Below are 15,103 nucleotides of genomic sequence, written 5' to 3' on the forward strand. Positions count from 1 at the left end.
AAAGGGGAGCGCGACGAGAGTACTGAAATGGAGCAGTCGTTCGAGAAAACGTATCACCGAAGATTTTCACAGCCGGATTCAACTGGTTTTCACAGCCCGGAAAAACCCACAACAACCAGTTCATGAAAACCTGGCATGTGGTTGAGTCGAGCCTTTGAAGGTGTGGAAGAGAAGCCCACTGGCAGGGATAGCAGAGGGGGGGGGGGTGTAACAGCTGGCCATCAGCCAAAGCCCACTGTTGGTGGCCAGGACCCAGACAGGCTCTTTGTTGGCTTTCCACCAAAGTCCAAAGAAAGAATCTGTGGTGAGGCTGTGGCACAAAGGCTGGGGTTTGGGGCCTCGCACAGGGGAGAGGGCCAAGACTAGAGGTCTCACCTCCACACTGCAGGCTGTTCTTTGCAGCCCAAAAGTCAGTGGCCTACTGCCCATTGGGCAAAGTGGGCAGTTGGCCAAGGCGCAGAAATTTTTAGTCACTTGGGGGTGCCTGATTTCTAAGCCCCGCCCACTCTGGCTAAGCCCCGACCACTCTGAACGATGGCCCACAAGCCACCAGAGGCAGAGCAGGAGGATGGGGAACTCTGCCTCCAGTGAACTTGGGCTGCTGGGGCCGTCCGGGAAGGGTGAGTACTGTGGCCGGGCTGCCTAGGCACCCCACTGCCAAAAGTGTAGTTACCACAGTGGATGCACAAGACTTTTCCCTGGACTGAAAAAGGCAACACCCCAAAAGCGTCATCCTTTTTGCCCGGTTACAAGATGTGATGCAATGAAACTTTGTGCAGTTTGCATGGTGAAGTGGTTAAGAGCAGGTGCACTCTAATCTGGAGAACTGGGTTTGATTCCCCGCTCTGCCGCCTGAGCTGTGGAGGCTTATCTGGTGAACCAGATTAGCTTATGCACTCCCAACACATGCCAGCTGGGTGACCTTGGGCTAGTCACAGCTCTTCAGAGCTCTCTCAGCCCCACCCACCTCACAGGGTGTTTGTTGTGGAGGGGAGGGAAAGGAGATTGTCAGCCCCTTTGAGTCTCCTTACAGGAGGGAAAGGGGGGATATAAATCCAAAGTCGTCTTCTTCCTTTGGAAACAGACCATTTGTTTGACTGGTGTGCTTTTGAGCCACAACTCTGGAGATCAGTCGGGTTCAACTATGTGTTAGAGGAAGAGACTCAGGAAGGGCTTTGTTTTGAAAACTGTGCAGGGTAGGTCCTCGATCTTGCTTCACCCCCCCCCATGCTCACATCTGGGAGTTGTTGTTCCAGATGTTCCCTCCGAAAGCAGCTGATGATTTATAGGAGGCGCAGTCTGGTCAGGCCTCAGAGCATTGGGGGTCGTAAGTCCTGGGTCTGGCATGAGCTTCTTCGAGTCCCTTGTAAGAGAAACCAGCCTGCGGGGTGGTCCCACTGGAGTCAAATCCTACACACACACCCTGCGTCAATGAGCAAGCATTTCTGTGGAAGTATTCTGGTATAATGGGGTGCTGTGGGGTTTCTGGGCTGTGTGGCCGTGTTCCAGTAGCATTTTCTCCTGATGTTTCGCCTGCATCTGTGGCTGGCATCTTCAGAGGATCTGACGGAAGTAAAGCAAGTGGAGTATATCTACCTGGGGAATGCCCAGGGTGGGAGAAGGAACCATTTGCATTGGTTAAAAGTGTTAAGGGCGCAATTTGCAAGTGTACTTTGCATGTGTTAAGTGCAATCCACCCACTTTAGCCCATGTATGTAACACTGAAGTTGCATAATCAAATTAGTGAGGGCGAATTGCACCCTTAACACTTGTTAACCAATGCAGTTGGTTCTTTCTCCCACCCTGGACACTCCAACAGGTATATATAGTCCACTTGCTCTCCTACTATCAGATCCTCTGAAGATGCCAGCCACAGATGCGGGCGAAATGTCAGGAGAAAAAGCTACTGGAGCACGGCCACACAGCCCGGAAACCCCACAACACCCCAGTGATTCTGGCCGTGAAAGGCTTTGACAATTCTGGTATAATGTTTCCCTGTTCAGATATGTGAGCATTTGATTAACTATATCAGGGTGATGGGGGGGGGGGGGGGCACAGGCCAGATAGGTGGGTGTGAAATGGCTGGGTTTGTTCCATAGCACATATGGGAAGGGAAAGGTCCAGATTTGGTTCCAAATATCTCTCATTTTTGCCAGCTCTACCAGAAGTACTTTGTGAATCCTGGCCTCAGGCTGTTACTCAGAAGCAAGTTCTACTGAGTTCAGCTGCCAAATAAAAAAAAGAATAATCCAGAGGAGCATCTGTATAACTGCCTGGCAGCGAAAGCCAGGGGAGATTCATTGTGGTACCAACAGATCGATTGTGGTCAGAGCATCCGTACCGCAGCCACGGCACAGTCCTATGCAGAGTTACTCCGCCAGAGCCAAATAACCGCACAGGATTGCCTCGCGAATCAGTTGGTGCAGTGGTTCTCAACTTGGGGGTCGAATGACCCTTTCACGGGGGTCGCCTAAGTCACTCTGCATCAGTGTTCTCCATCTGTAAAATGGATCAATGTCAGGGTTGGGGGTCACCACAACATGAGGAACTGTATTACAGGGTTGCGGCATTAGGAAGGTTGAGAACCACTGCCTAAGACTCTCTGCATCAGTGTTCTCCATCTGTAAAATGGATCAATGTCAGGATTGGGGATCACCACAACATGAGGAACCGTATTACAGGGTTGCGGCATTAGGAAGGTTGAGAACCACTGCCTAAGACTCTCTGCATCAGTGTTCTCCATCTGTAAAATGGATCAATGTCAGGATTGGGGATCACCACAACATGAGGAACCGTATTAAAGGGTCGCCGCATTAGGAAGGTTGAGAACCACTGAGTTAGTGCTTGAAGTGCTGTGAGGTTTGTTTGGAGCCCCCCCCCCCTTCCGAATAAGTGTGCCAAGGATCGTTCCCAGAATACTTTCCTTGCTGTGTAGCTGTGGTTTTGTAATCTGGGCAGGAGGGGGGGGTGGGTCTTTTACAACCTTCTCAGGCATTCCTGTGCGTAGATCAGCAACAGCGGACGAACTACCCTGACATAGAGCTGGCCTCCCCGCATCTGATCTTCCCGAGCAGCTGCAGGAGACTGTGCAAAAGGAGGAGCTGTGGAGCCCATGAACTAGCGGGATAGGTGCCGGAGGGCGGGGGTCTCTGATGGGAAGGGGGTCTCTATGGGGAGGATGTCGAGAAATAAGGTAGAGAGAAACTGAGTCCTGCGAAATTGAGATTGCCCGTTCTGCTCTGCGTACGTGTGTGAAAGCCCCTCTCACCACACTGTGGGACCCCAGTCTCTTCTGCGCTGATGGTCTCCATGTTGGCAAGGAGGAAGCCAGCGGCCACGTCCCTGCAAGGGAGGCCAGGGCCACGTCAGAGTTTCCGAAGACATAAAGCAGGGTCGGGAGCTTTCACGTGCCCTTTTGACAGACTTCAGCTTTTGCCCATCAGGACTTCTTTCTCTGCTTGCCTGTCGAAAGGACGTCCTCTTTTATATTTCTAGATCTTTCTTTAAGTCTGTTCCCCAACTCAGATTTCACCTGCCGCCGCGACGGAGCCAGTCTTTTGGCTGCCGGACTTTGGCTCCCGGTTCCGTTGCCGCCATTTTAGGGGGGCTGAGAATTGGTGACTCATTCCTCTCTCTCTCTCTGCCGTTTCCATCTCCTCCTTCGTCAAATGGCTGCAGCAGGCACAGGCTGCTTATAAAAATTTGCTGCCAACGGGCACCAGGGCCATGCCAAGTCTCCTCTTAAAGAGACAAAACACCTTTTTCATTGACGGATTAACTGGCCAGCTGCATCGAGGCGTCAGTGCGGGCGCAGATGCGGGGCAGAGGAGGCCCCTTCTGTGCCACCTCTCCGTACAGCCCCGCTCGGTTGGCAGTTCTTTGTTCTCCCCTTTCTTTGGGCATTTTTGGATTCCCAGAAGAACGGGCACAGGAGGGGCTGGTTCCTAGCTCCTGTTCTGTCTTCTGCGCTGACCAACGGATCCGACTGGCTGTGTCGAAAATTCAGAAAATGCCTAACTTGACTTTGATGGCATGTCAAACGCCCCCCTCCTAGTAGAAGAAGAAGAAGAGTTTGGATTTATATCCCCCCTTTCTCTCCTGCAGGAGACTCAAAGGGGCTTACAATCTCCTTGCCCTTCCCCCCTCACAACAAACACCCTGTGAGGTAGGTGGGGCTGAGAGAGCTCCGAGAAGCTGTGACTAGCCCAAGGTCACCCAGCTGGGGTGTGTGGGAGTGTGCAGGCTAATCTGAATTCCCCAGATAAGCCTCCACAGCTCAGGGGGCAGAGCTGGGAATCAAACCCGGTTCCTCCAGATTAGATGCATGAGCTCTTAACCTCCTACGCCACTGCTGCTCCCAAACAATTCTTTACATATTCATTTATTTTTTAAAAATACAGGCCAGTCATATGTGGTGCTATGTATTATGTAAAGAAATGTCAAATAATTGCAAAAAAAAAGTCTCTGGTTCAAACAGGGAGAATAGTTGTGGTTGAGTGTTGGTAAATGCTGGCATGTCACCCAAAACGTCGTGGCGTGTCGCCTTTGACACGCATTTCATAGGTTCGCTATCGCTGTTCTAGCACTCCGTCAGTATTACACTTGCTATCATTGTCAGTCCATTTGTTTATTGATTATCAATGAATATTTCAGAAGAGCACATTTCTAGTTGCAGGAGTTTCCGGCTATGCCTCTTGAAGACCCCGCCGCCGCTGCCAGCATTTAATAAGAGCTTGTCTCTCCCTCTTTCTTTTGTGACTCCAACCTCAGGTTTTGATTGCTTGATTTCAAAAACATAAAGGAGGATCCTTTTCACTAGACTGGGTGTCCCCAAAATACTTCACGGTGGGCTATCCAACTAATTGGCGGCCCAGGAAGGCATCTGCAGCAGCATTTGGAATACCTCCACAGAAACGACTGCCTCTGTTTTGGGGTCCCCTTTCCCAGCAGGGACAAAATCTCAGCTTGCCAAAGTTTAAAATCTGTCTTTGATGAAGTCCAGGTGTTGTTACAAAACTGAACATTTGCTATAGAAAGTACTGTATGGCTTTCCTCACAGGGTGTCTGTTGTGGGGTGGAGGAGGGAAAGGAGATTGTAAGCCCCTTTGAGTCTCCTTACAGGAGAGAAAGGGGGGATATAAATCCAAACTACTACTACTACTACTACTACTACTACTACTACTACTACTACTACTCCTTCTATTAGCGTTCTTAAGGTGATCCCTGTGTTTCGAAGCCATTCCTATTGTTTGCCTTTGAAACTTATTCACTGATGATAAAAGAAGAAGAAAAAGGAGGAGGAGGAGTTTGGATTAATATCCCCCCTTTCTCTCCTGTAAGAGATTCAAAGGGGCTTACAATCTCCTTGCCCTCCCCCCCCCCACAACAAACACCCTGTGAGGTGGGTGCAGCTGAGAGAGCTCTGAAAAGCTGTGACTATCCCAAGGTCACCCAGCTGGCGTGTGTGGGAGCGCACAGGCTAATCTGAATTCGCCAGATAAGCCTCCACAGCTCAGGTGGCAGAGCGGGGAATCAAACCCGGTTCCTCCAGATTAGAATGCACCTGCTCTTAACCACTACGCCACTGCTGCTTGAGTGTTAAATGTCCTTGCTGCCCAGTTATGGGGCCTCCTTGGCATCTACCTGGGGCTCCTATCTTGTGGGATTTCAGAGGATGTGAGAGGAGCCCCATCCGTAGAAGTTTTTGGGAGGTGCTGTAAAGTCATTTTATTGGCAGAGGGAGGCAGCAGGCTTTTTCTTGGGGAGGTGGGTTGCTGAGGCGGCCTTGCCTTTTGTGTGATTTTTTTCATCATGGAACTGAAAGCCGCTTTGAGCCACAAGAGGAAGGGCAGGATGGCAGGACTTGAAGGACCAGCCCAATGAAATCATGCTGGGAGGGAGGGAGATGGTGCTTCCATCATTCACAGGGGCTTCACTGTCTTTCTGGTGGCGGTCTGTCTGTCTATCTGTCTTTGACCCCTTCCACACATAATAATGCACTTTCAATCCACTTTCAGCACACTTTGCAGCTGGCTTTTACTGTTAGGAACAGCAAAATCCACTTGCAAACAATTGTGAAAGTGGATTGAAAGTGTGTTATTCTGCATGTGCGGAAGTCCTCAGTCTCTTCCTTAGCTTGTTCTGCCATTGGTTAAAAAAAGACAGGCTTTTCAGCCAATTCAAATGCAGGATTTCAGTCCTCCAGAAACATGGGAAGGTGGTCCTTTGGCCAGTCAGAGGAAGTAAAGATGAGTTGCGGGCGAGCTGGTTGCTAGGCACACTTGCAGCTTTTGAGACTAGCTGCCGACATGGTTGAACTCCTCTTCCTTCCCTAGGCTGCAAACGCTGCATGCTTTGGGCCCTGATCCAGGAACAAACAATTTGCGGTAAGCAAGCAAGCAGTTGGAGGCAGGCAGCGCAGACATGTAGATGGTCTCTATTTTTATCCTTCGCTGCCTTTTAAATAACTTTTCTGCTTTCTTTTCTTTGACAAATGCCACATAAAGGTTGGATCTCACTTTTAAAACCAATAAAAGCTGCACACTTGAAATAGTGCTGGAGAAGTGAGGAGTGTCAGGACAGCACAGAATCATAGAATCATTGGACTCTTTAGTTTGGAGAGGAGACATCTGAGGGGGGATATGATTGAAGTCTGTAAAATTATGCATGGGCTAGAAAATGTCGACAGAAAGAAAATTTTCTCTCTTTCTCACAGAACTAGAACCAGGGGGGATCCATTGAAAATGCTGGAGGAAAGAATTAGGACTAATAAAAGGAAACATTTCTTCATGCAATGCGTGATTCGTGTTTGGAATATCCTGCCACAGGAGGTGGTGATGACCACTAACCTGGATAGCTTTAAAGGGGGCTTGGACAGATTTATGGAGGAGAAGTTGGTCTATGGCTACCAATCTTGATCCTCCTTGATCTGAGATTGCAAATGCCTTAGCAGACCAGGTGCTCAGGAGCAGCAGCTGTGGCAGCAGAAGGCCATTGTTTTCACCTCCTGCATGTGAGCTCCCAAAGGCACCTGGTGGGCCACTGTGGGTAGCAGAGTGCTGGACTAGATGGACTCTGGTCTGATCCAGCAAGCTTGTTATTATGTTCTTATAGAATCATGGAGTTGGAATGGACCGCCAGGTCATCTGGTGCAGGGGTCTGCAACCTACAGCTCTCCAGATGTTCATGGACTACAATTCCCATTAGCCCTTGCCACCATGGCCAATTGGGGCTGATGGGAATTGTAGTCCATGAACATCTGGAGACCTGCAGGTTGCAGACCCCTGATCTAGCGTAAGCCCCTGCACAATTTAGGAAATTTACAACCGCCACCATCCCACACACACCCAGTAAGCCCAGCTCCATGCACAGAAGATGGCAAAAAATCCTCCAGGATCTTTGGCCAATTTGGCCTGGAGGAAAATTCCTTCCTGACCCCAAAGGGGTGATTGATCGGCATTACCCTGGCCATGCAAGGAAGGACCCCGAGAGCCAAGCCCTGGCTCACCCGTTCCTGCCTTCTGCCCAAGTTCACAGAACCAACCTCTGCTTAAAAACCACCACCCACCCTGCCCCGAGAAACTGCACCGACTCTAAGGAAGTTCTTCCTAATGTTTAGCCAGAAACTCATTTGATTCGGTTTCAACCGGTTGATTTTGGCCTGCACCATCCTCTATATGACAGGCCTTCAAGTACCTGGAGATGGCTATCGTATCGCCTCTTGGTCGTCTCCTCTCCTGGCTAAATATATCTAGCTCTTTCAGCCATTCTTCTTTAGACTTGGTCTCTAGACCTCTCATTGTCTTGGTTGCCCTCCTCTGGACACGTTCCAGCTCGGCTACATCCTTCTTAAACTGTGGTGCCGAGAACTAAACACAATATTCTAGGTGTTGTCTAACCAGAGCAGAGTCAATTGTACTGTGCAGTTCTTGTACAGTACAACACAGGACTCATCCAGGGCATACAAACACCCACTGCTGACCCCAGCCATGCTGGCTTCCCCGGGATTTGCTCTAGTGCCCCCTCCCAGTCAGACTACCCTGTAGCCTGAATGCTCACCTCACAGGGTGTTTGTTGTGGGGGGAGTAGGGAAAGGAGATTGTAAGCCCCTTTGAGTCTCCTCACAGGAGAGAAAGAGGGAATATAAATCCAGACTCCTCCTCCTCCTCTTCTCTTTCTCCTCTTCTCCTTCTCCATCTCCTCCACCTTCTTCTCCTTCTCCTCCTCTTCTCTTTCTCCTCTTCTCCTTCTCCTCCTCCTCCTCTTTCTCCTCTTCTCCTCCTCCTCTTCCTCCTCCTCCTTCTTCTCTTCTCTTTCTCCTCTTCTCCTTCTCCTCCTCCTCCCTCTTCTCCTTCTCCTCTTCTATTTCTCCTCTCCTCTTCCTCCTTCTCCTTCTCTTCTCCTCTCCTTCTCCTCTTCTCCTTCTCCTCCTCTTCCTCCTTCTTCTCCTTCTCCTCTTCTCCTCTTCTCCTCCTCCTCTTCCTCCTTCTCCTCCTCTTCTCTTTCTCCTCCTCCTCCTCTTCCTCCTTCTTCTCCTTCTCCTCCTCTTCTCCTTCTCCTCCTCTTCTCCTCTCCTTCTCCTTCTCCTTCTCCTTCTCCTTCTCCTTCTCCTTCTCCTTCTCCTTCTCCTTCTCCTCCTTCTTCTCCTTCTTCTTCTTCTTCTTCTTCTTCTTCTTCTTCTTCTTCTTCTTCTTCTTCTTCTTCTTCTTCTTCTTCTTCTTCTTCTTCTTCTTCTTCTTCTTCTTCTTCTTCTTCTTCTTCTTTGCCTGAGGCCTCAGTTTGGAGGCCACATAGTTAAAGGGAGGCTAATTGCAGTGAAGGAAAGGGATGGTTAACCATGCGGAGCAAGGGAGAGTCTCTGCTCTGGTTTCAGGGCCCATGGGCCATGGTTTTAAACTCAAGTTTAGTGAAATCATAAACACTTTGCCAAAATCCTGATTTAGAGGCTCCTCGTGAATGGAGAATCCATCTGGGATTGGCAGTTCACTGTCCACAGTGAATCACCCTCCCTGTTAAAAAGAAAAACAGACTTAACTGCTCGCATGATATTTTTAAAAATTCCAGTATGGCAATTTGTTACTGGAAGGCAGAGGTAAGTTTCAGGAACTGTCCCATAATATTTATGTGGCAACATTTCCCGCTGTCTGCATATATGTTTGCAGGAGAGAGGAAAAAACAAGGAATGTGAGCTTCAGCGCCTTTTGCGGGGGAGGGGTCTTGGGCATCTGTCTCAAAAACTCAGTGCCCGAAAGTATGAAATGGGGGGGGGTGTTTCCTTTGAGCCCCCCACCTTTATTCCATCACCTTGTTTCTCTCTCTGTACTCCTAGGCTTCAACACAGCCTTAGGTTCCCCCTCTAGATGGAGCAGGTGGTCTTTGCTGGAGAGCGAAGTCAGATCGGCTGTGTTTTTCCAAAAGCTTCAAAGCCGGGTTGTGGGGGCTGAGGAGCCGAGCAGCGGAGAGGGAAGGTGCACACAGGCACACACACTGCGCGCACACAATGTGCTCTCTGTCTTAGTCTTTTAGAAGGAAACACGGGCGGTCCTAATTACAAACGCCTGGATCCCGCTGAGGCGCTTCTGGGGGGATCATCTTCTTGGGCTGGTGTGAAGACTGATGGAGCTCCCACAGCTTGCAGAATGTATTGTCGAAGGCTTCCACAGCCGGAACCTCTAGGGTGTTGTGGGTTTTCTGGGTTGTGTGGCTGTGTTCCAGTATGCGATCCTCTGAAGATGGCAGCCGGAGGTGCAGGCGAAACGTCAGGAGAAAGGGCTACTGGAACACGGTCACACAAACCAGAAAACCCACAACACCCAAGCTTCCAGAATGGTTCCTCCTGCCAGTTGAGATGTGTCAGGCATGGGGGGTTGCCGAGGGGGGGGGGGCGCTGACTTTCATCGCTCTGAGTAACGGATTACGTCTCAGGACACAAACACGTCCCAAAGCCAGAATAACTCACATGTCAGGAAACCACAATCTCCACCCTGACCCTGCGTGGAAAGACTTCAGTGACACACAGGAATGTTGGCATTCAGAAAACTGGCGATGTAAGGCAAGTCAGCCCCTCCCCCCACATGGCTGCACAGCCCCTGCCTGCCCCCCCTCCAAAGGTCACACTGGGACCAGCCCTGCAACCCTCTGTGAAAAAGCCAGCAGCTCCATCAACCCCCCCCCCCCGGAAAACGAGGGGCCTGTCCAAGCCACAAGGACTAGGGGAGACAGAGCAGGGTCCTGGGGGGGGGGGGGTAGAAGAAGAAGAGTTTGGATTTATATCCCCCTTTCTCTCCTGTAAGGAGACTCAAAGGGGCTGACAATCTCCTTTTCCTCCCATCCCCTTGACAACAAACACCTGGTGAGGGGGGTGGGACTGACAGTGAATCCCCACTGCCACCGATCTCAACATTGTTTTGTCTCAGTTCCCCCCCTCAGAACTGCGACATCCTTGTCGCAGTTATGAACTACACTTTTCTGCCGGAACAAGGTCGATACCGCTTCAAAGCTTAGAGGTGGGGAAGCATTGAAACGACACCTCATCCGTTCAACCAATCATGAGCCATTTTTGCGGCATGCTCAGAACGGGAGAGTCGTGGCGGGCAGAAAGTGCATGTAACTGTAAACTGTAAAAACTGTAAAAAAAAGAAAGAACGCTCCCGTTTCCCGCCATAACACAAGCGCCAATCACGATCGAGGAGCGAAATAGGCACCAAGATGATCCCACCCACTTAGCTCGGTTCCACGGGGCCAACTCAGTTGCTGTGGGGACAGCCTGGAATCACCCTCCACTGAAGGGAACTGAGTCGACCTTAGCTCCCTTCTGTAGTGGGGAAAGCCCCTGAGAGAGCTCCGTAGAGCTGTGACTAGCCCAAGGTCACGCAGCTGGCATGTGAACTAGAACCAGGGGGCATACTAGAACCAGGGGGCATACATTGAAAATGCTGGGGGGAAGAATTAGGACTAATAAAAGGAAACACTTCTTCATATAACGTGTGATTGGAGTTTGGAATATGCTGCCACAGGAGATGGTGATGGCTGCTAACTTGAATAGCTTTAAAAGGGGCTTGGAGAAGTCAATCTATGACTACCCATCTTGATCCTCCTTGATCTGACCAGGTGCTCAGCAGCAGCAGCAGGCCATTACTTTCACATCCTGCATGTGATCTCCCAAAGTCACCTGGTGGGGCACTGCGAGTTGCAGAGTGCTGGACTAGGTGGATTCTGGTCTGATCCAGCAGACTCTTTCTGATGTTCTTATGAGTGTTCTCGAGCAACAGTAGGGTTTTGCACCCCTCACCAGAATAATTCTTGTTGTCGGTGTCAAGAAGGATGCTGACGCTGGCAGTTAGGCAAGCATGCATATCCCAGCAAGATTGGCGCAAGTGGTGCGTGGCAGCTGCGAGTGAGTAGCTCACCAGGGGCCCCCTACTCATTCAGGGTCCACTTTTCAGCCCAGGAATTCCTCACAAACTTGAAGCCAGAGTTGCAGCTGACGGGAAGGTGTCACTGGCCAGCTCCTCTTTGCTATCAGGTGACTGCAAGAAACATATTCATTGGTGGCAGCCAAAGAAGCAGGAAAGGGCAACAAATGGGGCCTGTAACCTGCGGCACTCCAGATGTTCATGGACTACAAATCCCATCAGGCCTGCTGGCAGGGGCTGATGGGAATTGTAGTCCGTGAACATCTGGAGAGCCGCGGGTTACAGACCCCTGAAAATGACACCATCTTGCAGATTGTTTTAGATACATGCGGCTGGAGAGGTGTACCCTTATGGATATCTCTCTGTGGTGTAGTTTGGAATTTTACCTGCATCACAGGCTAGGTCTGTCTGTATAAGCACTTGGTGGACATGCATCTAACAGTGAATATTCCCAGCTTTTTCCCCTGTAATATAGAAGAAAAAGAAGAAGAGTTTGGATTTATATCCTCCCTTTCTCTCCTGCAGGAGACTCAAAGGGGCTGACAATCTCCTTGCCCTTCCCCCCTCACAACAGACACCCTGTGAGGTAGGTGGGGCTGAGAGAGCTCTGAGAAGCTGTGACTAGCCCAAGGTCACCCAGCTGGCGTGTGTGGGAGTGCACAGGCTAATCTGAATTCCCCAGATAAGCCTCCACAGCTCAGGCGGCAGAGCTGGCAATCAAACCCAGTTCCTCCAGATTAGATACATGAGCTCTTAACCTCCTACGCCACTGCTGGAAAATGGATAATTGGTTTGGAGAATATTCTGTCTGCTTTTTTGCTGCAAACAGTCGCAAAGAAGACCAGTGAGCTCATGGAGAAAGCGATCGTCCATTTGTGCGGGATAAGGGAGGAGCACCCTGGGTCTAGAGTGCAAGGACAGGTGACGTCTCTTCCAGTGGAGGTCCAGATCAGCGGGGCGCAGGGGTGGAACATGGGAGACCCCACAGCAAGAATCTGCCTGGGCACAAGGCATATGGGACCAAACTTGTAACTCAGTGGTAGAATGGCTTCTCGGCACACAGAAGGTCCCAGGTTCCATTCCCAGCATCTCCAGTTGAAAGGACCAGGCAGTAGCTGATGGGAAAGATCTCTGGCTGAGACCCTGGATAGCAGCTGCCAGTCAATAGACAATACTGACATTGGCGGAGGGAGAGTCTGATTTTGGCACAAGGAAGCTTTGTGTGTAGTGTAGTGGTTAAGAGCAGGAGGTGCACTCTAATCTGGGGGACCGGGTTTGTATCCCCGCTCTGCCACTTGAGCTGAGGATGATGATGATGATGATGATGATGATGATGATGATGATGATGATGATGATGATGATGATGATGATGATGATGATGATGATGATGATGATGATGATGATTTATAAACCGCCCTCCCCCGGAGGGCTCAGGGCGGTGAACAAAACAAATGGATAGAGCACACATAAAATCAGTAATATCAGGATTTAAATAAATCATTAAATAGTGGCTCTATATATGTTAAAACCAACCCCATTTAAAATGGCAGCGTCCTAATATCAGATATACCAGTGATGGCGAACCTTTTCGAGACCGAGTGCCCAAATTGCAACCCAAAACCCACTTATTTACTGCAAAGTGCCAACATGGCAATTTAATCTGAATACTGAGGTTTCAGTTTAGAAACGCGTTATTTTGGAGAAAGCTTGGTGAAGCAATCATGCAACACTTCAAATGGGTGAATCATGACCGTAGGAGGGTTTACTCAGAAGCAAGCCCCATTGCTAGCAACTGAGCTTACTCCCAGGTAAACGATCGCACCCAGGCCAGCCTAGATATGTGTGTGTGGGGGGGGGGGGTGATTTTCTGCCCCTCCACGTGACAGACTCTGTGCACGAGTGCCCACAGAAAAGGCTCTGAGTGCCACCTCTGGCACCCGTGCCATAGGTTCGCCACCGCTGAGATATACCGATGGCGTCCTACTAATAAATCCCCTGAGAAGAAAGGGGGAAAGGGGGGGGGACGGCAGGGTCCGCAGATGTTATCTGGTGAACCAGATTAACTTGTCCACTCCCACACATGCCAGCTGGGTGACCTTGGGCTAGTCACGGTTCTTCAGAGCTCTCTCAGCCCCCGCTGACATCCAATCTTAGGGTGTTTGTTGTGGGGGGGGGGGGAAGGGGAGAAGTTTGTAAGCCCCTTTGAGTCTCCTTACAGGAGAGAAAGGGGGGATATAAATCCAAACTCTTTTTCTTCTTCTTCATAAGGTGGAGGTTCCAGAAATTATAGGACTTCCTTGGGGCAAGAACACAAGGGAAATACTGTACACGGTAGTGAAATTCTAAGTTGGACACTGTAGTGTTGCATCTCTGTCTGGGCATGCAAGGAGGGTGTGATGGACTGGCACTCTCTTCCTAGCTTGCCCTAGTCCATGGCATCAGCAACCCCAATGCCCGTGGCAGTCACAGCCACTCTGGTAGGCAGCACGTTCCAGTCAATGTGTTTGCAGTGGGTCATTGGAACAAAAACACGTCGCTATTTTGGGAAAGATGATGCACGCGGACTTGTGTGCATGAGGTGTGTCTGTGTCATCTGGCACCAAATGACCAACTAGTTTATCCTAACCGTGCCTGCCTGCCTTCTGCAGGTCACTGGTGCAACATTTTCATTCTGCTTAGATCATAGAATCATAGAGCTGGAAGGGAACCCAAGGGCCATCCAATCCAACCCCCTGCCAATGCAGAAACACACAATCAAAGCACCCTTGACAGATGGCCATCCAGCCTCTCTTTAAAAACCTCCAAAGAAGGAGACTCCACCACACTCCAAGGCAGTGAATTCCACTGTCGGAACAGCCCTTACTGTCAGGAAGTTCTTCCTAATGTTTAGGGGGAATCTCTTTTCCTTCACCTTGAACCCATGACTCCTGGTCCTAATCTCTGGAGCAGCAGAAAACAAGCTTGCTCCCTCACCAACCTGACATCCTTTCAAATATCTAAACATGGCTATCATGTCACCTCTTCACCAAACAAAATGTACCTGGCTCCCTAAGTCTCTCCCCGTAGGGCAGTGATGGTGAACCTATGACACGGGTGCCAGAGGTGGCACTCGGAGCCCTCTCTGTGGGCACGCGCACACAGAGTTTTTCATGTGGGGGTGGAAATTCACCCCCCCACACACACACACATCTAGGCTGGCCTGGGCCACAGAGCACGATGTGCGTCCACTGCAGTGAGAAGGGAGGACTCGGCTAGCGAGCCTGGTGCCTGTGCTCCGGGTGGCTGCTGCGGGGGTGGGGGGGGAGGGCGCGTGCAGAGGAGGCAGAGATGCTAGAGAGGCACAGAGCGGTGTGCATGGGACTTGCTGGAGGCTAGAGCAGGCTGGCCCCTGCTCGAGCGGGTGTGGCAGAGGAAGAGGGAGCCAACCGTTTTTTTTCTAAACTAAAACCTCAGCATTCAGGTTAAATTGCCGGGTTGGCACTTTGCGATAAATAAGTGCGGTTTGGGTTGCAATTTGGGCACTCGGTCTCAAAAAGGTTCGCCATCACTGTCGTAGGGCATGGACTCCAGACCTTTGGCAATTTTGGTCGCCCTCCGCTGGACCCGTTCCAGCTTGTCAGTAACCTTCTTGAATTGCGGGGCCCAGAACTGAACATCAGCAGGAGGAGCAAACTCTGCAATGGAAAAGA

The 15,103-nt window shown here is 50.4% G+C and overlaps 1 protein-coding gene across 3 annotated transcripts in view; it reads left to right on the top strand.

Moving 5' to 3' along the window:
- The window catches only part of NFIX (nuclear factor I X), a 259,293-nt gene that overhangs the window by 171,573 nt on the left and 72,617 nt on the right, over positions 1 to 15,103 (top strand). The window lies entirely within an intron of this gene.

This window comes from Sphaerodactylus townsendi, linkage group LG03, assembly GCF_021028975.2.
Source record: "Sphaerodactylus townsendi isolate TG3544 linkage group LG03, MPM_Stown_v2.3, whole genome shotgun sequence".
NCBI lineage: Eukaryota > Metazoa > Chordata > Lepidosauria > Squamata > Sphaerodactylidae > Sphaerodactylus > Sphaerodactylus townsendi.